Below are 7,101 nucleotides of genomic sequence, written 5' to 3' on the forward strand. Positions count from 1 at the left end.
AAACAAAAAGAGAATTATATCCATAGCTGATTAATTGTCCCTTCTGAGTTGAGTCTTGATCGTTTCTTTCCCAGAGAGCAATCTTTTTCAAAGTTCTGCCCTCAAAATGAATGAATAAGAATTCAACCAAGTGAAGAAGGGGAAGGAGAATGTTCAAAGAACAGGTTCAGAGCACACAAATCCCCATGGTGGGAGAGCACACAACGTGAAAGAAAGCAGAAGATGCACACGATAAAGCTGGGTAGGTAAGATGGAGTCATATCATGAAAAATCTTCATAGAGCATGTTAAAGATTTAGCTTTTTAACCTAAGAACAATGAGAAGCTGCTGAAAGGTTTTGGGAGTGTGGAGAGGTGGCATGATCAAAGTACCCTTTGGAAGGGGTGCCTGGCTGGCTTAGTGGGTAGAGCATGAGACTCCTGATCTTGGGGTCATGAGTTCAAGCCCCATGTTGGGCATAGAGCTTACATTAAAAAACAAATAAACAAAAAAAGCCCAAAGTACTCTTTGAAAAAGATGAGTCTGGCCAAAGTGAAGGAGAATATAGTGAAAACATGGAGAATAGTTAGAAGGTGACTGAAGAAGCTATCTAGTGAGAGATTACAATAGCCTAGATTAGTGGGATAGCAATGAAAATGGAGAAGAGCTGGAGCTAATTGGACAGAGGGGCCTAAATTTATTACTCACTATTGTTTCTTAGAAATTTCATTGCCCTCATCTTGGAAAGTTTTCTGATTTAATTTTAATTTGCCTGGAGAATTTCCTCAGTCTCTCCAGAAAGGATGCATAGTTAGCATACTTTCTGGGCCCTTGCATGTGTGAAACTGTGTCAACGTTGCCTTCGTAAGTAAATGAGGGCATCAGCTGCTATATTTTTCTCTCAAAATTTTATAAATGAGCTACTGTATCCTCTAGTTTTATATAGCAGAAAAGAAATCTGTTTCCCTTTGATTATCTTCTTTTTTGTTCATCCTTTATTTTTTTCTGTCTGAAAGTTTCCAAGATACTTTACCCTAGAATTTCACCAGATATGTCTAGGAGTGTATCTTTAATCCTGTTGGGTGCCCAATGAACGCTTGGTATCTGAAAACTTGATTACGTTTGAAGCTCAGATAAGATAAGCTCAGATAAGCTCTAAAATTTCTTGAATTATTGCTTTCTTTCCTTCATTTACCTTCCCTCCTGGAAATTCTATTCTTGGCATAAATCTCAGGGCTTGTTCTATAACATGTTTTCTTTTTTTACTCATGATTTCTATTTCTTCATGTTTTGTTTTGCTTTTTGAGAAAGTTTCCATATTTGAACTTTCAAGTCACTTACTCAGTTTTCAGCAGTATTGATTCCATTTTTTCACTTCTTTGGAATCTTTAAATTCACAAATCCCACTTTTTTAATTTTTCATTTTTTTAAGATTTTTTTTTTAATTTTTAAGTAATCTCTACATCCAGTGTGGGGCTTGAACTCACAACTCCGAGATCAAGAGTTGCACACTCCACGGACTGAACCAGCCAGGCGCCCCCACAAATCCCACTTTTTAAAATTTCCAAAACCTTTTTGTTTTCTCATAATTTCCTTTTTGCATTTCCTTTTATTTTTCATAGGAATTCTTATCAGATTTTTTTTTTTTTTTTTTTTTTTAGTTTTCCTCTAATACTGTAACTCTTTTCCTTGGAACTAAGTCATCTTAACTGATCTGTGAATCACATGTCCACTCACTGCAGCAAATGTAGAAATGTCTCCAAAAACCTTTGCAGGTAGGGTTGGTGAAGCCTGTCAGGCCACGATGGCTTTGCAGAAGAACGAGGTCAAAAGTTTTCCATGTTAAACCACTGGTGAAACAACGGGACTGATTGGTGCTGAGGACTCTATTATTTTAGTCTTCTCTACATGTGAGCTTTGAGTGGCTGTTGTTTTTGACCCATTAGAAGGGAAGCAGTTCAAAGCAGCAGTCCCCCTCAGCAATGGCAACATCCATGAAATCAGCAGAGGGTCTCAGGGATTCCATGGTGAGCAGGAAAAACGGGTTGATCTCCAGAGGTTTAGGCAATTCCTATACTCTACTGTCTGCCCTCTCAGAAAGCCTTGGAATCTGAGCTCCCAACTCCAGGCTAGATCAGAGAGAAGGGTCTCCTCCCTCCTGGTGATTGAAATCATGCTGCGGAGAGGGCAGCTTCTCCTAACCTGCTTTCTGCAAGGTCATCTGGGAAGCCTGAAGATCCTAGATGTGTAGGATCCTCTCCAGGTTCCTACAGTGAAACATGGTCATCTCTATACCACCTCCCCAACCCCTCCCACCCAAAGACACACATATACATAAGCTTTAACTTACTCATTGATTCACCCCTGCAGGAAGCTGAGGGAAACAGGAGTGAAAATCATGTGCTCAGCCTGCCGTCTTCCCAGAATCCTTCCTCTGGGTAGTTATATATATATATATACACACATAATATTTCTTTAAGTTTTTATATATTTATATATTATTTATATATTTTTATTTTTATTTCCTTTCGTCTATACTAAAATCCCCTTGAAGGCAGGAATGTCAGGTAGTTATGGGTTTTTTTTTTTAAGACAAATTGTGTAATGAAGATAGTGTAACCCAACTTCAGTATATATCCCTTAAAAGCACCGATGACATTCTAGACATGATTCATAATTGGTAAGTGGGTGAACCAAGCAAAAACACATGCCTTGGAACTAACAACTAAGAAATACAGTTGCATTAGCTATCAGATATTGATTTTTTTCTCATGCTTTTTGACAATTGTGTATCGACTAGTTGTTGTCCTTGAAAATCAAGATATTATTGATCTGCATCAAGTACTTAAAGGGTTCTCAAGAAATATTTGTGGATTTTGATGAAATACAAAATAAAATAAGACCATGGTAGACTAGTCTATGCAATTTTCATTGTTTATGTTTCTTAAATAACTGTGCATTTTCCTTTCCTTAGTAGCTAATATCAACTGGTTAAGGAAACCTTTCTGATTTCCAGGTCACTTCCAAGGCTTTGTGAAGTGGCTTTTAAATAGCTTCATGATAAACCATCTTAGGAGATGCTTGACCTGCCTTAAGGTCTTGAGAGTCCTAATTCGTCAGTTGATCAATAGAAACACTCTTGAAGATGTATTGTTGAAAATATAAAGTACATAAGCCCATAATTTTCTTCTGCTGTGAATGTAATTGGCTCCCATTTTAAGCAAAAGCACTTTGAGAATGTCAGAAAATTGAACCCTGCCTCTATCTAGATACGGAAATAAGTAGTGAGGACACTCTAAATGATGTCAGAATGATGGGGTGGCTGAAATAATGATGAAATTACAACAAGAAGTATTTTCAAGATAAACTGGTTCACTACTCTTGTTGCTAAAAGCATATGGTATATCACTAAATGTTCAGTAAGGACGATTACCAAACCACCCAAAGAAGCAGTCCGTGGAAGAGTCAAAGGTCTATGAAAATGAACAGAAAGAATTTACTTTCCCTTCTAGTTCAAATAAACGGGAGGTTTTTTTTTCTAAGTTTGAATGAGACCAAAGAGGCTCAGGTGGCCCTGAGAGCCTTGGAATAGAGATTATTATGTAGAGATGACAACTAGAGAAGTCTCAACCTGGGGTTCGATTTAATTGGTTTCTGTCTACAGAACCCCATATTATTTATCCCAATATGGTTCCAAAATTCTCTGCTTCCCTGCAAAGTAGATGTTCCCGAAGATTACCTCCTGCCTACCAGACTGAATCTCTATTAGTTGAAATGTTTTGTAATAGTTGTTGCTTCCATTTTAGCTCAGCTGGACTCAGGAAATGAAGGGGGGGCAAGTAGCTAGGGTGTATTTAGGGAACACAGGGCTATAGCTCATTGGCATGAGCTTTAGGAAATGTTTTTTTTGTGGTTTCCACTTGTCCCGATTATGAATTTCTGACACCACACTGGACACCTGTACCCTGCTTACAACATGGCAAGAGAGACCCCAACCTGGAACTCTAATTTTAGAGTCCCATTCTGGCCCTCCTCAAGTGGTACCCTACTACCCAAGCTGAGGAGTCCATGGGGCCAAGGGGTCTGAGAATTCTAGCTTGAACCAGGATTTCCAGATTCTTATGGAAGTCTATTTGTCAAGATAGGAGCATAAAACATTTTATTTCACTGTTTTCTAGCTTGATTTATAACATATTTTTAGATAAATAGTGTGTGGGCCTTCATTTGTACTCTTGACCTGGCCTCCACAAACGGTAGAAATGGGCCTGCTTGGCACTACTCCTTATGGGCAGCAGAAGACTCTACCTGACCAATTCTTGGACCACCTCCGGTGCTGTTCCCTTCTTACCTCAGAACAAGACTGTAACTAGTATGTGGTCCTGGCCTTCCTATTAACATGTTCCTTCCTTTGAGTTTTCCTGTATGTAGAACAAGGAGGTTGGACAAGATGAGCTAAAGTTTCCTTCTAGTTCTTTGACATGTAAGCACGGCACAGAGCAGATAGGTATGTTTCGCTTTTCAGCATTTACTGGGGTCTTTAAATCATTTTGAACCAAGGGTAAAGCAGAGTGGGTCCTCAGTCACGTTTCTGTCCTAAGCATGCAATGGAGTTTCCCTAGGTCTTACCAACTTGTGCATATGAAAATGAACTTAATAACATTGATAACTTCAGTTCCAAGAGTTTCTACCCACATGTTTAGGGCGAGAGCCTCTGCCCTCCTCAAAATTTCACCCAACTATTTATGGGCATTTCCAGGGTTTCTTAATAGTTCTTAGGTTTCTCCATTCTAAGCTGCCATGTTAGTGTCTAATGGAGAAAGCCTTTCTTCTTAACCCTCCACACCACATGTGTAGCCCATGTGAGTGACAGAGAGCATTAACAGTGGTCCTAGGGCACCAGTTCCTGATGCCTCTAAGGTTACAGTCCCGCACAACAAGCTGCAGCCATGGTGTGTACCACAGGTGGAGAAGAAATGCCCCTCCGCCCTTCTCTCCATTTTACTTTCTACTTTGTCCATGGGATGGATACATAGCAGAGGTGAGCCTGCCCCCCTCTCTCACACTGTCGTGTGACAGCATAGTTTCTCTTGAAAGGACTCAGACACAGATCCAAGGACCCCAGGACAAACCCTGACACTGGCTTCAATATCCCTGTCTCTCCCAGGTGCTGAATGTTCTCTGGCCCCTTCCCCACATGAATATTAATCAGGCAGATGCTCATGGATTACTGGCCCACTAACCTATTAGATATACCAGATATGTGAAAACAACTGGAACACAATAAATCAGTGAATGAATGACTTATTGAGATAACTAACTCCCAAGGAAATGATGGAGTACAGCGATATTATAGGCTGACTTTCCAAACATTTCAGAAATTTGTTCAGATTTACAGTGTTTATGATTACTCACTGAATATTTTAGGCCATTAGTGAATGGTTCTTGCATTTTTGGCAATAGAGAAAGCTAATCATTAATATTCACTGGGTACTTGTGATGTACCAGAAACCAGGATACACATTTATATGCATTATCTTACTTATTCCTTTAGGTCAGGGGCTGGTAAACTTTTTCTGTGAATGGCCAGAGAGTAAATTATTTTCAACTTTGTGAGCCATAATCCTAACATCTCTGTCATACTTTTCAGCTCTAAAAGCCAAAGTGTCAACAAATGAATTTGTCCGTGTTCCAATAAAACTTTATTTACAAAAATAGGTTGCAGGCTGCATTTGGCCCACAAGCCATAATTTGCTGACCCCTGCTTTATGGCATTCATGAGGATGGTACTGTTTGCATCTTTGTTGAACAGACAAGGAGACTGAGCATAAAGAGGCTAAGCCATTGGCCCAAGATCTCAGATAGGAAGGAATGGAACTGGGATTTGAAACTAAGCAGGCTGATTCCAGAGCTCACACTCTTTAGCACAGAGCCATTTGGGGCCCAGGACAGTAAGTTACAGATTACCGTTGGTGGGAAACTTAAGGGCTGGGACCTGCCTTTGAACCTGCATTGCACGTGGGCATCATGTTTCCTTCCTCAGATATCATTGCCAACAGAGATCTTGATAAGCAGGTTTCCCCCGCTGAGAGCAGAGCGTTCCTATGAACACTTGCATAAGCCAAAATGGTGTAAAGTGAAGAAGCAATTACCATTCATTTATATGAAAAAACTGAGTATTCCCAAACCCCCCAAATCACCTCTCTTACTCTTTTTTGATAGCTTAGGACACATCTTGTGAACACATGCAGAAAATAAATCAAGATAAAGCACAGATGTTCACAGACACGGCTCAGATGGCAGCCTGATGCTGAGATGTGCAGTGTAGTTTCTGGGGAAGGAGCTTGGCGGGGCCACTCTCACTGTTTGGGATGCGTGCTGCCTCTATATCGGCTCGCTGCAAAACAAACACTGAATGCCCTTTTCTCTTTTCGCCTTTGTTCATAAAAGCAGAAATCCTCTTGGATTTCTTTCAGTTAGTGAAAACAGGTGCTAATGTAGGTCTTTCCTAAAAGCAAACTGGCCCAATGAGAACTTTTGAAAAGCAGGGTATACCTGCATACTGATCATCCATTAAAGGGAAAAAAAAACAGTAATAAATGAAAGGTCACTTTCTTGCTTTGAAGTATCAGGAAAGGGTGGTGTATGCCCCATCTAACAACCCTTAATTAGAGAATTGCAGCATTCATGACTTCTTAATTGCTCTAATGATATGATCTCACTTACTACTCATTAATTTCCTCTCCAACATGGCCCTTCAAGCCAGCTCTACCTTTCATAAGGAAGCATGAGTCAGTTATAATGATAATGATAATAATAATGATAATGATGATAATTCCATTAACAACACATTTATATAGTACTACTCTAAGCCACTCTTCTTTCTTTTTTTAGGGCCCCTCAATGTAATGCCCCCAGATGGCTTCCAAAGTCATGGCCCCAACCTTTCCTGCCGCCCAGGTCTCGACCCTAGATTCTCTCCCAGCCCAGGATCATCTCTGGGTCTGCTGCTCCTTCTTGGCACTGGGACCTGCCTCCAGCCTCTTGATCACACTGGAGGTGAGTAGACGGCCTAGATTCAGACCCCAGCCCTGCCCCTTTGCCCATGGTCACGCTATCTGAGCT

The 7,101-nt window shown here is 40.4% G+C and overlaps 1 non-coding gene across 1 annotated transcript; it reads left to right on the top strand.

Annotated features, from left to right (window-relative positions):
* Window positions 1-385: 385 nt before the first annotated feature.
* Window positions 386-458, top strand: TRNAR-CCU. The gene has a single exon. It is a non-coding gene; the product is annotated as a tRNA-Arg (tRNA).
* Window positions 459-7,101: the final 6,643 nt, after the last annotated feature.

Source organism: Phoca vitulina, unplaced genomic scaffold, assembly GCF_004348235.1.
Source record: "Phoca vitulina isolate PV1807 unplaced genomic scaffold, GSC_HSeal_1.0 scaffold35, whole genome shotgun sequence".
Taxonomy (NCBI): Eukaryota; Metazoa; Chordata; class Mammalia; order Carnivora; family Phocidae; genus Phoca; species Phoca vitulina.